Source organism: Zonotrichia albicollis, chromosome 6, assembly GCF_047830755.1.
Source record: "Zonotrichia albicollis isolate bZonAlb1 chromosome 6, bZonAlb1.hap1, whole genome shotgun sequence".
In the NCBI taxonomy this organism is placed as follows: domain Eukaryota; kingdom Metazoa; phylum Chordata; class Aves; order Passeriformes; family Passerellidae; genus Zonotrichia; species Zonotrichia albicollis.
Window position 1 is genome coordinate 7138404 of NC_133824.1, and position 14072 is coordinate 7152475.

At 37.6% G+C, this 14072-nt stretch overlaps 1 long non-coding RNA gene across 7 annotated transcripts in view; it reads right to left on the minus strand.

The window, feature by feature from the left end:
• The window catches only part of LOC113458777 (uncharacterized), an 86378-nt gene extending 77371 nt beyond the window's left edge, over window positions 1-9007 (minus strand). For 6 of the 7 annotated variants that reach the window (XR_012580700.1, XR_012580701.1, XR_012580699.1 and 3 more), the window contains exon 1: window positions 4453-4636. This is a non-coding gene — a long non-coding RNA (uncharacterized LOC113458777). Of the gene's footprint in view, window positions 1-4452; window positions 4637-8741 lie in introns of those variants that run through there. The other variant, XR_003379345.2, reaches the window with a different exon arrangement.
• Window positions 9008-14072: the final 5065 nt, after the last annotated feature.

A 14072-nucleotide genomic window follows, 5' to 3' on the forward strand; every position in this document is an offset into this window, starting at 1 on the left:
AAGAACTATGAACCTCCCAAGAGTTCCTACAATAACATGAGAGGGTTTTCTTTTCATTTTTCTTTTTCTTTTTCTTTTTCTTTTTTTTTTTTTTTTATAGAGTGGGGAGAGAAATCTTCAGTTACTGTTGTGCAAGTGTCTTTTTTATTTACTGTAATTTGGCAGACACATCTCTGCAAGTCTTCAGAGCTAAGAAAGTGGAAAACTTCGACATTCCTTTGACTTGAGCTGGTTGAGATGTATCTTCTTAGTAACTATAGAAAAATATTATATTGTTGCAGCTGCCTGGTGATAGCAGTGAACTATGCTTCATTTTACAGTGCCAGTTCTTCCTGTCTCCACTCCCATCCAGCATCTGCAGTACTTACCTTTGTCACACCAAGATTTACTTTAACTGGAACTTTGTCAGGTATCCCCAAAAAGATGACAAACTAAAATGAACCTGTAATTGTAATATGAGCCTGAAGGAATGTACTTGGTGGGAAAGAATTCACCTTCTATGGACACACACACATGTGAATATTACAGGGATATTTGCAATTCCAGACCTCACAATTTCATTAACCAATGAGTAAATCAGTTAGCAACCAGTCATGCTCTTTTGATGTGTGACATAATCTTTAGCTTGAACTCATCATTTCCTTCTTTTATGTCATTTCTAGGGCCTGATGCAGTGTTCACTGAAGCTACAAGAAAACCTCTAGTGAATCATTGAGGCTGCAGCATCAGGTCCCTGAATCAGTCCTTCCCCTTGCATTTATTAACAGTATTTTGTAATTACGTAAGTGAAATCTGTCAATAATAATATGTGCTTAGCAGTGGAATTTATAGGTACATGTCCTTCAAAATTAAAAAAAAAAAAAAACAAAAACCCACAGCTCCAGAAATCCTTGTGGTTCTGAAGTTCCCTTTTTCTCTACTCCTTCATTTTAGCCACCTGTTTGTAGGCTGGAAGTTAGTTGCTGGCGAGCCTGAGATAGGGATGGTGCAGCCAGTAGGACCGGCAGCTGAAAATCTCATGTATCTCTGGTATATAAAGACACGCTATCCCCTCCCTGAGGCCTACCTAAGTTAGAACATAAAGTGCAAGTACATACAAGTTAAAAATAATGAAACTTCTCCAGTCTCCCGGAGCTACTGAATTTGACTTCTGCGAACAGATATTTCGATGTAAATATTCTCCCAAACCTAACTTTAAACAATCCAGTTCTGTTTGTCTCTGCTAGATGTGTTTCGTTAAGGCTTTTTTTTTTCTTTTACAGTAAAAAATTCTCATTGAAAAAATGATTAATAGATGCAGTTTAGGGAAAAAGAAAAAACAAAAATAAACCAAAAAACCCCAAAACCAACAAAAAACCAAAACAGAACAAAACGCACAGATACATAGTTTTCACGAATAATAGGGTAATAATTTCCTGGTTTGCATTCTGACCCACCCGAGGGCAACTGGCTTGGGGCTGGGGGAGGGGAGCAGAGCTGGGTGATTAAAGGGTTAATATTCAAATGAGAAATTTGCAAGGCCTGCATAATGGAACTGCCACCCTGATAACAATAGGAATTTTTAACAATATCGAGCCTTGTTAGCAAGAGAGTTACAAGCATTGAGGGCAATCAGTGTGTCTTGTCAGTTTCTTTTTATCTACCATCTCCAACCGCCAAGGAACCGAAATGAAGCACTTTGGAATTATCAATTTCAGCCACATTTGCATAACAAAGCCCCCGAGGAAGAGGCATGATAAATGTGAAGGACCCCTCTTGGAAAAGGAACTGTCAACCGCGCCCCGAAAGATTCTCCGACCGAGCGCATTCTCGGGGATTGTAGTCAGCGAAAATAAAATGAAAGCATTAAAGAAAGTCATTCTCTCAGAGAGAAAAATCTCCCCCTCTGCACAGAGAGAACTGGATGAAATGACATTATGCATATGAAAATGTCCAGAAAGATGTTTGATTTATGTATGCATTAGATGCAAATTCCATTACCGCACGCGCGCTGTTGTGTGATTTGGCTCTGAACACATCACTGCCCTGATCAAATCTGATCTCATTAATTCCGACAAGGAGAGAGAGAGGGAATTGAGAAGAATTTATGGCCTGGACACTTGAAAGAAGTAAATTGTAATTCTGTTTAAAGCTGTAGCGAACCTTTTAAACACCTTTTATTATAGAAAAAAGCACTTACTTTTATAACACTGTTAGAACTTACTTAATCTTGTACTTGGAACTTCTAGTCCTCATTTAAAAAAATCTATGACCTTGTTTGGTGGGGGGGTGGGAGGGGAGACAGAGACAGAGACAGAGAGAGAGAGCAAAAAATACGCCTGTCTTAGACTGAAATCCAGCAGAAGCATCATAATAATATGATCAAAGAGGACCTATTGACTATCTGAATAATCGTGTGAAAATTCTGCTCTGCTGGTGTATGTTTATTTTTAAACAATCTTTTAATATCCTCAAATCAAATGTCAAATACTTTACAAGTGTTTTTATGAGAGATAGACATTGCATGCTTAAAAATGTTATTAATTGTGATCTAGATTAAAAAAAATGAGCACATGTTTTATAACAATATTCTCAAGCACTGCAGTGGTGTCAGCTAAAACTGATATGTGTTCCATTCTGAGATACAGACAATTTAAAGACAAAAAAATTCCATATCTTTGCTAAAAAGGAAGTATATTACTGTAGGGGGAAAAAAATGTTTCTTACATTAATAAAGATTCTTATCCTTGTTTTGCTCCTGAGAAAGACCTTAATAACTCATTTCCTCCCTTCATGAAAGATAATCACCCTTCATGGGTGAGATATCCTGTATTTACTTGATACCAAGTGTAAAACTGAAATAGTGTCTCAATATGTTATTGCATTGTATAATCAGTGTTCCTCCCCCAACATTCATGAACCCCTAGGGTGCTTCATAGCCTAGAATAGTTTCATTTCTGTTATGCATCTTCCGTTTTAGTGAGATATGATGAAGTACCTCCCCAGCAAAGAAGAGAGAGGAAGAGAGTGAAAGGAAAAAAAAAAAAAAAAAACAAGTGCCCCTTGATTCCTAAAATCTTAGTTGCCTATTACGATTCATTTACAGAGAAATGAATGATTTCTGCAGTCTCCCCAATGAAGCCTGCAGCTTTCTTTGATAATCTGATCCAATTGAAGTAACTGTTGAGCAAATGTTACCCAGAGATACAGAAAACTTATAATTTATTGTATATATAAACACAAAACAATAACTTGTAAGTAAACCACGTGAACACAAAACTTGCAGGTAAACAATGAGAATGTATTTTAAGCATCATTCACATTTTCAATGGTTAATATTGATTTCTTGCAGAGGTTTTTTCTCAATTTTTCCTCATGCAGAAACTATGTGTTTACATATCCAAACGCAGAAAAATGTTACCCTTTGAAATGTTATTTTAGTATTTTTGGCTACCAAATTCAATCATTAGCTTATAAAAAAGGGAACACAGACCTGATTTATGTAGAAATTTCAATGGAATCCTAAGTATGCATTCAAAAACCACTTTGCAGAAACATGCAGACATTATAATATATAAATGAGTACAGATATATCCTGTCATTTTATTATTGTGTCCTCACTATGTACACATTTCTGTAGAAGTATTTGAAAGTGCTTATGTATACATGAAAAATAGCAGAGAAATATATTTTGTAAGCTTATAATAAAGTGGGCATTTGTTAAGGTGAATATGAATGCTGCTTTTTGACTGTACTAAATCGAGTACACCGAAACATGCAGTGTGCATTGTGCTGAGAGCATGAAACAACTTAGCAATTTGTATATCTAAAATATAATTATGTACGATGCAATATTTATCTGACTGAGAATTCTAAAGAATTATTTCTTCTGAATAAGCACTCTTTCCATTATTAACTAGAGTGTGGATTACTTTACGTTATGTTTAAGGGGGAAAAAAATCACTCAGAATATTCCTTGCGTGTTGACTTTCAGAAAATTAGAACAGTGTGAGAGAAACTGTAATTGCAAAATTTGGTTTGGTGTTTTACATAAGGTTATCTCCCTCCTCCTGCATACCCTTTAGCATATCACTGAATGCATTTTATTAAAATATTCAAGCCACCTGTCCATTTGAAGCTGTTTCAGTTATCACCCAAAAATAAAAGCAATTTTGTACTTCAGAATGCAAGAACCCAGAAATAAGTTTCCACTACTGGTGGCTAATTAAGCAGACTGGGCTTGCTGTCCCTTTAAAAAAAAAAAGACGAAGGAAAAAAAAAGCCCAAGCCAAACCACAACAACAACAAAAGAAACCACATCCTTTTTGCCACCCTAACCCCTCCTCCTGGTCCCCCCCAAATACACACAGAGACACACAGACTACTCTTCAATGAGTGGTTCAGGCTCCCTGATTAAGGTCATGCCGTTTGTTCATTACTGGCCTGGCTAATGTGATTGAATTGGAACAATACCTTTGAACTCCTTGGCTCTGATCTGCATACTAATTGACTCTCTTGTCCTTGGTAGTGACCTTGACAGGCTTTCCACCACTCTCAGAACGGCTGACCAGTTTCTTATCAAAAGTTCCTAGTAAAAAAAGCCCCAACCCCAAAATACGAATTAGTCATTTGTACTACTTCTCTCTGTATTCATATTTCCTTATATACCATTAGAAAACGCAAAATTTTTACTCCCTAGCTCCCCCTGGATGCTTATTAATACTTGAAAATCACAGTGTCACTTAAAAGTACGGAAACAGTGACAGCATTGTTTTGAAAGAGTTCATTGTTGCGGCTCAAAACACATTTTACACATATTTTCAGGTGGCTTTTTCCTTGTTACACAGAGTTGCAGTTTAACTCATGGACCTTTACATCATCAAAATTTTTCTTTTTTTTTTAATGCAAAAAAAATCTTGGTTGTAGCCTAAGAAAACAGTACAAATTAGTTTCCTTTTCAGAATTTACATTAGCATGTTAACAGTCTGCATTTCAACAGGTTCTATAGTAATAGAAATACTTTGGTTTCAAACAAAACAAAATCAAGCCATGCAGAACACTGCATCTAGAAAATGCCAGGTTTAAGGTAGTGAGCTAAGGATTTTACTTTTCTATCTCTGGGTCTCTCAGAGCGATGTATTTCTCTAGAGAGACAAGATTTCTATACAGAAGACATTATTAAGCACTGCACCAATATTTATGAAAGAAGCATTACAGGAGAATATTCTTCTGACTGGAAAGGAGAGGTTTACTTCACGTTTACTGGAGTGGAAATCTACCTTGTGAGACAAGTGTCAGCCCCTGTGAACTTTTATTCTTAAAATAACAAAGTAATAGCTAAATCAAACTAAAATTACATATCACCAAGAAAAAGAGATGGAAAGTATGCCAATAAATGTACTTTGTCAGGCAGTCCGTGAAGATCCGCTTTAGGAAAATCTATATTTTTTCTTTAATATTCATTCTTACTTAAGATGAAATCTATTGCAGGGAAAACAGCTGGAATTTTAAAATCATTTAATAACACCTTGCACTTCTCTAGGTTCTCAAAGGGCTTTAGAAATATGAAGGAATTAATATGCATTATTACCAGGTGAACTATTATTGTGGAACATTAATAATAAACTGCAAATATACAAACGGTAAATCAAACCACAAAAATTTTAGCACACATTTTTCATGTAATTTCCATTTTTATTCTGCTTGGGTAACCAGATCAGCTGTTTTGGAAAAAGTCTCAAAACAGAGGCTTTCACTACTTAGAAATTATTTTTTTAGTTTTTAAGGCAATAATATCCAAGTACTTTGACAGAGGAGAGTTAACAAATTTGGCACCCTGTTCAAAGCCATTATAGAAATAAGCCATAAAATTCAGATCTTGGTCCAAACTTCCTTAAAAATTCAAGATCGTCCTGAATCAAAAACTGCAGCACGAATTCCAAAATTTTATTACAAAGGAACATGCGGGGCTTGGTTTGGTTCCTGTGACTGCTTCTGCTCAATACAGGAGTATGGGGGCAGGCTTCTCGGGGCCCCACTCGAGTCTGCACACATTATCTGCGCTCTCCTTGCGCTGCTGGGGAAAGCCCAGGCTCTGCCAGGACCGCAGGAGGGGCCGAGACAGGAGAGGCAGCGAGGGCGAGGTGCAGAGTCCAGCATCTGCAGACACCTGCAGCAGCAGCAGTGCAGGGAAAACCTGCAAGCAGGACCCCTGCCACGGCACAGGCTGAGAGGAGGCACGTGCAGCTAGCTGGATCTGTGAGCAAATTAAATCTCTACAGCACCACACAAGCGATGCAGGACAGAGAACACATTTTTGAAGGTATTTCGGTGCCTAAAACATACAGACAGTTGTAGGTGTTTTCAAATGCATCTGGGCCAAATTCTTACTGACTTCAATTTGCCTTGAGAACCTACAAACAGCAGCTGAACAGGTGAAGTTGGTATTTATATAAATTGCCAATTAATTTTTCTCACCAAAAATAGCACTGATTATATAAAAATGTAACATTTTTGGTATTCTGAAACCTTCTTAAAGTATACTGTGCACTAAAATATACCAGGTGTCCCTTCAGCAAGAAAGCATGCAGAGGAGGTTTTTATTAGCAAGAGCACTTAAAAGCAAAACTGCAAAGGAAAGGTTAGCTAGAAGGATGCACCCTATGAAATAAGGCTCTGCTATCTCATAGATTTTATTTTTTTTCTCACAATTTGTCCATCTTTGGTTTTAGGACACAATTGAAAACTGGTATGCCCATCACTGTCACTATTTAATTTTATTTAAGCAGTGAGCACCACCTACTGCAGGGGAAGATTGCAACCTATTTAGTCACTACATCAATCACTTCCTATAATAATTTGTTTTCCTAAAGCTGTTACTGCTGAAGTTCTGACCAGACCTATTTATAGATTTCATATGAGATAGGAGTTGATTACTGCTCAAAATGGAGTTTTTGTGAGCTATCTGTAACACATCTAGGCCTTAGATACTAACCAGCTAAAGGAAAATGAAAAAGATCTAATAAATTAACCTAGTGTAAAAAGCCAGGCTCCAAACAAAGGCAGCTAGTGGGAGAAATTAGTTTGTTTTACTCTCAATACTTGATCTGTGACTAAAACATTAGAGAAACTGTTCACTGACTGGGGTAACAGGTAACAGCTGTTCAACTCCTTAAAATAATAAATCAGTGAGTTTTAGCACTGAGTTTGTTGCACTTCTATATGAGCAATAGATTTGGTTTAGGAAAAGGAAGGAAGGGCACAAAAATCTCTCCCCTTTCCCATATCACAAGACAGGCAGGGGCTCTGACATCACTTATGTGGTGCTCAGACACCCTCTTCTCACTGCAGATGAAACCCCTCACCTGCTCACCTCTTACCCATTTTCTCACAGCTGCCACTGCCAGCTCACCTAACCTGATTCAATAAAAACTATTTCCTTAACCTGCATCAATTTGGCTGCCTTGGACTGCAAAGTCATTCTGTGACTCATGCCAGTAGACCCGAGGAAGCAATAACTTTCAGCAGGAGCCTGGGTGTGAGCTGAGGGGATGCTTGAGCAGGAGAAATCAGGGTACCATCTGCAGCCAGAACAGGCTGTCTGACTGCAGCACAGAGCTGTTGCCAAGCTATGCTAAGTTACTCTGGTCACAGAGGTTCCTCAATGCTTCTGCCTGTGATGGAAAGACAGAGGAAATCTGAGCTCTGTCAGTCCTGGTCCTGCCATCACAGCCAGGACAAAAGTAAAGACCCTCCCTACTTCTGAGGATGAGGCAAATAAAATGCTCAGTTGAATGCCCTGCTGGGCATTGCACATGCCTGCACAGTGCAACTGTTAATATGTCAGAGGACTATTAAAAGAAAAATATCAATATAACCAAAACACCTGCAAAACAATATAGACTTCTGCTTCTAGAACTTATTGTTTTTTACTTGCAGCAGAGGTGATGCTGGCAGAGTAAGGCAGAAAAAAACATCCCCTCCAATTTCTTCCTAATGACCATTATCTTGATTTCTTTCAGAACATTTAGCAATATATATATCTATATATGTAGATACGTACTTATTATAAAATTAATCCAAAATTTTCTGTGTGCCTTTCTGTCCAAGAGGAGCACAAGAAAACTAACACATGACAGCTGTGGAAGTGCATAGAACAAGACATACAGCAAGTATGGTTGTAGTAACCAGAAAGAAAAGAACATAATAAAAGTGAAAAGTATTAATTATTGATAAGATAAGGGACAGGTAATTACCACACTTCATATCTGCCTACCTGCTATAAGGATAGAGAAGACATTTTTTAGCTAATAGGTAGAGTGGTGGGTGTTTGCTCTTCTGACTCTGTAGGCAGGTTCTCTTCTGCCTTGCTGGCTGGCACTGTCACATACAGGCTATATTATTACAGGTAATTGTCAGAAGTCTATTGAAATCACTTAAATAACAATAATAATAGTAAGGATAACTATTACAGTCAGATCTGATCAGAATACAGGTTAAAACAAAAGTCCAAGACTAAAACACATCCCTCAACTCGGACATTTACTATAAGGAAGATAGATAATCACATGAAAAGAGTCCATTATTTTACTTCATATAAAAGCTACAGTGAGAGATTTATAGCCAGCAGCAAACTTTAAAACAATTGAAACGAATGAGAGAGTAAACACAGTGTGCGAACACTCACATGCAAAACTTAGGATATACATTACATGTATCATGCAGGGTGGGTAAAAAAGCTTAAGTAAATTCTGAACATTTACCTTCTAAACAGAGATCTGAGGCATGTCTCATTTGCTTTTGCTCTTTTCCAGTTTTATTCCATCCCTTGCTGTACTGCTTTTGTCCACTCATGCAGTAATTTCTTATTTAAGAGGATAATATTTCTCACCATTTTATTTCAATCACCATCCCTTAATGACTACTTCTTTGTTAATTGAATAAAGACTTCTATATTTACCATTTAATCTAAAAGATTAGCATAAAACCATGTGACAGCAATATAACAACAGCAAAGCTGAACCTCAAGGCACAAACTCTATGCTGTTAGTTATCCCTGACACACTGTAATGAGAACATTCATAACAAAATCCTTCTTAGTGGTAATGCACCTGTCTTCAGGCTTGCAACATATTTGTTGTCTCCAAGCTATCTTGATAAATGTCAAGTTGGTTTTCATTCCTTTTTGTTTAAAAGTGGTTTTAAGTTGGTAGGTTGATGGAGAAAGCATCAACATAAGTTCCTGCACTCTTTTTTCTGATATGGCAGGAGGTGAGCTATCAGCTGGTTAGTGGCCAAGAGATTCTGGACTTCTGATAGCCCTCTGACTTGTCAGCCTCTGGTCAGATATGAATCTGCCGATGTTCAAACTCATGAGAAATGCCATGTTCATGCCCAAGAAATCAGTGGGCCATTATGCTGTGTAATAAAAGCCCAGGTGCTAAAGCAGTTCAGTGATGCTGTCCTCCAAAGCTTCTCCCAAGAGCCACAGCCTGGCTACACCCACCTCATGCAAACAGCTGAGGAGTGCTGAGCCCGTGTTTGGACTGAAGGACAAGCCAGACCACCATTCTGGATCTGTGTTTACTTGCTTCAGAAAGTCCCCCTCTCTTTTAGTATCTTTGTGTTGCCCTTTCACTGAGTGGAGGCACTAGTTTAGCCGTACAAGACAATCCCCAACCTTTCAGGTTATAAAAGGTGCCATTTCTCTAACATTTCTTGCTCCTGTTAGTTCACAAAGCAGAAGACTTAAAGGGCCTTGTGCCATGAGGATATTCATGAGTTCAGTGATTCCCAGACAAGGGATTGTGACCTCTGGTGACATGAAAGAGATTCAAAAATGTAAAATGCAGCAGCTTTCATCTGACAAGCTGCAGCTGAACAGGGAAGTAGACTATGATGTTTGCCAATGTGTAGGTGCCAGAAAATGGGTGCTGGCAGCTAAATCACTTGCCTACCTGAAACAAATTTGTTTTCCCTGAAGTACCCACTGTGAGCATAAGTGCCTAAAGATATATACTACAGGCTGAAAGCCTGACCTTTTAGTCACTTTTTAAAAATTGAATTTGGAGGAAAATCAACTTCAAAAACAGCAGCATGGGGACAATGAAAATAGCAGACAGAGAAACAGCTATCAGATAGGGGCACCACTGTGACAATCTAAACCAGTTCCCTTGACTAGGGTTAGATTAAGCATCTCTGCTCCTTCAACAAAATTATTTTTGAAGGGATCATCAACCTTCAGCTTGGCTGGCCAGGATGGTTCTCAGGCAGTGTCTTAAGGGCACAGAGCAGAGCTCAGGAGCTGGGAGACAAAGCACATCTTTGGAGGGGCACCTGTGAAAGGCAGAGGCTCCCACACTCTCAACAGGGCTGAGAAACTACGGCTTTGTGCAGAGACATGATACCTCCAAAAAGGTGATTGGCAGCATCTTGTTCTGTGAAAGGCAGTATCTCCCAGCTCTTGCTGAGTTTCAAACAGCATGCTTAACTTCTAATTTGGGAAAGAAAAATACCATCTGGCACCTCAACTTTGAAAAGTTGCCAAACCTTGACTTACTCTCTGAATCTTCCCCAGGAAATCATGGGAACTACCTACCAAGAAAATCATTACAAAGTGTGAACAAGGCTCACACGAGCTAGCTGCATGTAATCTATCACAATGTGTCTTTAAGCAGAAAAATAACTGATTTTTGGGGCAGTTTAGTCAAACAATCACCTTAAGAACTAGATTGAATCTCCAGTTCCGACTCCAGCTGGAAGCTAATGAATCACAACTGCAAATTCTTGGTAGATTTTCAGAAAAAGGAAAAGAAAATGTCTTTTCTAAATTAAGAAATTGAAGATGACAATTTTAGAAGGATGGTTAACAATGAGCACTGCAGGATCATGCTGGATAGCACTGGACAACATAAGCATTTGATTCATGTTTCTACTCATTAGAGACTTATTTGTGCATTGTTAAAAATACTGTTCTTTGTATATAAAAATATTTTAAAATAAAATACATCAAAAGAGTCAGTTTGTCAGAAGAAAATGCATTCATGTCAGTGAAAGGATTTTTAAATTGAAGTCAATAAAGAATGAAGAAGAGAAATCTAAGAAAAGGGAAAATCTGAGAAGAGGAATACAACTTTTGTTCTTCACTACCTCATTATTTGTAACCAGTGATATGTAAACTTCATATTATAATACAGGATCGATTGAGATGCAAATATCTGAGCCCTAATTGTATACATGGAAGAAAGAAAACAGTGAAAATATTCAAGCATGCTTTATTTCACTATTTCTATGTCCTCCAAGAAGTACATTCAAAGTTTAAGCAGCAACTCATCACCTGGCTAGATTTATACAGGAAAAAGTGAATAAACACCATTAGAAATATTATGTGCAAATTGGTTCAAATTATTTTAGGTTAGATGTGTTCTATAGCAATTGTATATATCAAAGTCACTACGGCATTTAACTCATTCCTATGTTGTTTTACTCAAGTAAAATTTCTTTTGAATTCAAGCATACAAATCCAAGCCATTTATGGTGTTAAGTCTCATACATGTATCTGTACAGAGATGAAGAATGTATCTATTTATTCTTTAACAATATGCTGAATAAAGCTCAAGTGTACCAATTTTAGAACAGTCCATTTCTTTAGTCTAATTGTTAAGTCACTTTTCCATGGGGACAGACCTCCTTCTGCTCAAGTCTCTCTCTGTGATTCAATATATGCACAGTTCTCATTATGCTAACTGGGGCTGTGTGTGTAGCTGGGTGCAAAATTCACATCCCTCATGCAAAGCCAGATATCACAGTGTTTGCTACCCTGAGTCCTGACACGAGGTTTTGCAGATATGGAATGCCCTTCCACAATCCGCCTAAGTACCAAAATCCCTGAGTCTCACTTCATTGTATTCCCATCCCTCCTGTTTTTTCAATCAAGTCATATAGTTTGCTTTTATAATAAGGACTCAGGCCAAAGCTCTCCCCAAGTCAAAGGAAAGATTCCCCATGTCTCTGACAGGCTCTGGAATACACTGTATTTTCTTTAGCCATTCACAGCTCACATTCCTGCAATGCCATGGGAGACTGTTATGAAAATTGACCCCACAGTGTAAACAGTGGTACAGAATTTTCTTCTGTGAAGTTTTTTTCCTTCTTTGCCTTGTGTGCAATTATGTGAATTTCAGCATCATTTCAGCATCTGTATAGCATGGAGGGCCCAGTTTTTATCCATGGCAAAGGAAAATCTCTATTTTAGGCCACACTTCATTGTCTAAATTCAGTTTCATTTACAGGCATGGTATATATAAGATATATATCCCATGCATACTCAAGATATTTATACAGTTTGGGAAAAGGTTGCACACTTTAAAGGCCAGACTCTATGCACGTGTATGTCCTAACTTCAACAAGGAAGGCCTTGTTGGAGACAAAAAGTACAAAGTGGGTCAATCTTCTGTCTATGGGTGATGCCAAAGGTCAGGAATTTTCTGTCTGGTTTGGTAAGTACAGAGGAAGTTAGGATGATGATTTCACTCCAACTCATCACATACTCCTTCAGGAGAATATTTCTGCTGTGAGAAGGAACTTGACACTCACTCCATGCACAAATGAACTGGGTGGAGGTGGAGAACTCAAAGCCAGGCCTAACACTGGCTACATCATCTCTGGAAAATCTCTTCTGTGTTTTCACAATGCTCTCTAGCAGTGCTCAGCTTACCAGCACATTTGCTGCAATACATCACTAAACTGACACATGCCAGTGTGTTCTTCTGGCCACAACACAGCCAGAAGAAGTTGTAGTTAAAAGCCTATGAGAACATATCGTATCCTGCAGCAGCATTATGAAAATTAACATACATCCAAATGTGCAAAACACAGCATAACTGAACTCCCCACATGCATAGGATGCTTTTATTCAGGAAAAAATAGGATGGAAGGAAAAAAATGTAAAAAGTTTCTGACTTTTGTTAACCTTCTCTTGTAGTTCAGGTTATTTCTTTAATGCATTTATCTGCTTTAAAATTGTCTCCTTAGCCTCTCAAGGGAAACCAATATAATACACCATCACATTTCTCACAGGAGAAAAAAGAACACTTACTCTTAATAGGTGGCAATTTTGCCAGATGTTATTGACATAGTAAGTGCGAAATTTCAGTGATACTAAATGCAAAGTGCAGAAGATTAAAGAACAATGGAACAAAGTGCAAAATGAAGTTTAAAAAGCAGCAGTGTCAAAGTCAGAGAAAGTGTGAAAAAATTACATTTTAACAACACTATTAAGAACAAGTTTACTAATTACTGTAACTGGCACAAATTTAAAAGTGCCTTCCTTAGACTCAGTAAAGTTTTTCAAAGTGTGATATTTCTTTTCTTGTCAGCATTTTTTTCTTTTCTTTATGAACTGTGGCAGAGACATAACATTATTGTTACTAAAACAATCACACTTGGAGCTATTTATCTTTCACTTTTTTAACCCTTTCTTACTAAGTAATATTTCTACAAATCCCTCAACCCAAGGAGGCTAGTGAACTACAGAAAATGTTTTGATAACTAGTATAGAACAGTTTAAAATAAACACTATGGAATTTAATCTGTCACGATATGCACATCCTCTGACAATAATGAAATTTATAAAATAAAAATTACTTCTCATTAGAAGTTTGGTAAAATCCCATTTTATTGTTACAAAAAAAAAGAAAAAAATCTATACAATGTGCACATTTTCCTCATATTCAATTACTCACTAAAATACAATAATAAAATATTGCAGTTGAGGTGCTCCTTTTCTATAAATCAGAGAAGCTCCATTGCTTTCATTGGCATCATACCAAGCTTGAAGAACCCCATTTCATTTGTGTTGTTCATACTGTATTGACAAACAGGAGCCATTTCTCACCTGGCAGCTGTACATGGATGGACCTCTGCTGAATCTTAGCAACACCTCCTTGTTTAGCCATCAGCCCTGATGTGGCCCATACAGTCCTCTGTGATACTATAGCCAGCAGTAACACAGCTAAGACCTAAGTATATAATCATAAAAACCAAAATTGAATCATTTCAAGCACATGAAAGACCAGGTCTGCTTTGGTGTTGTA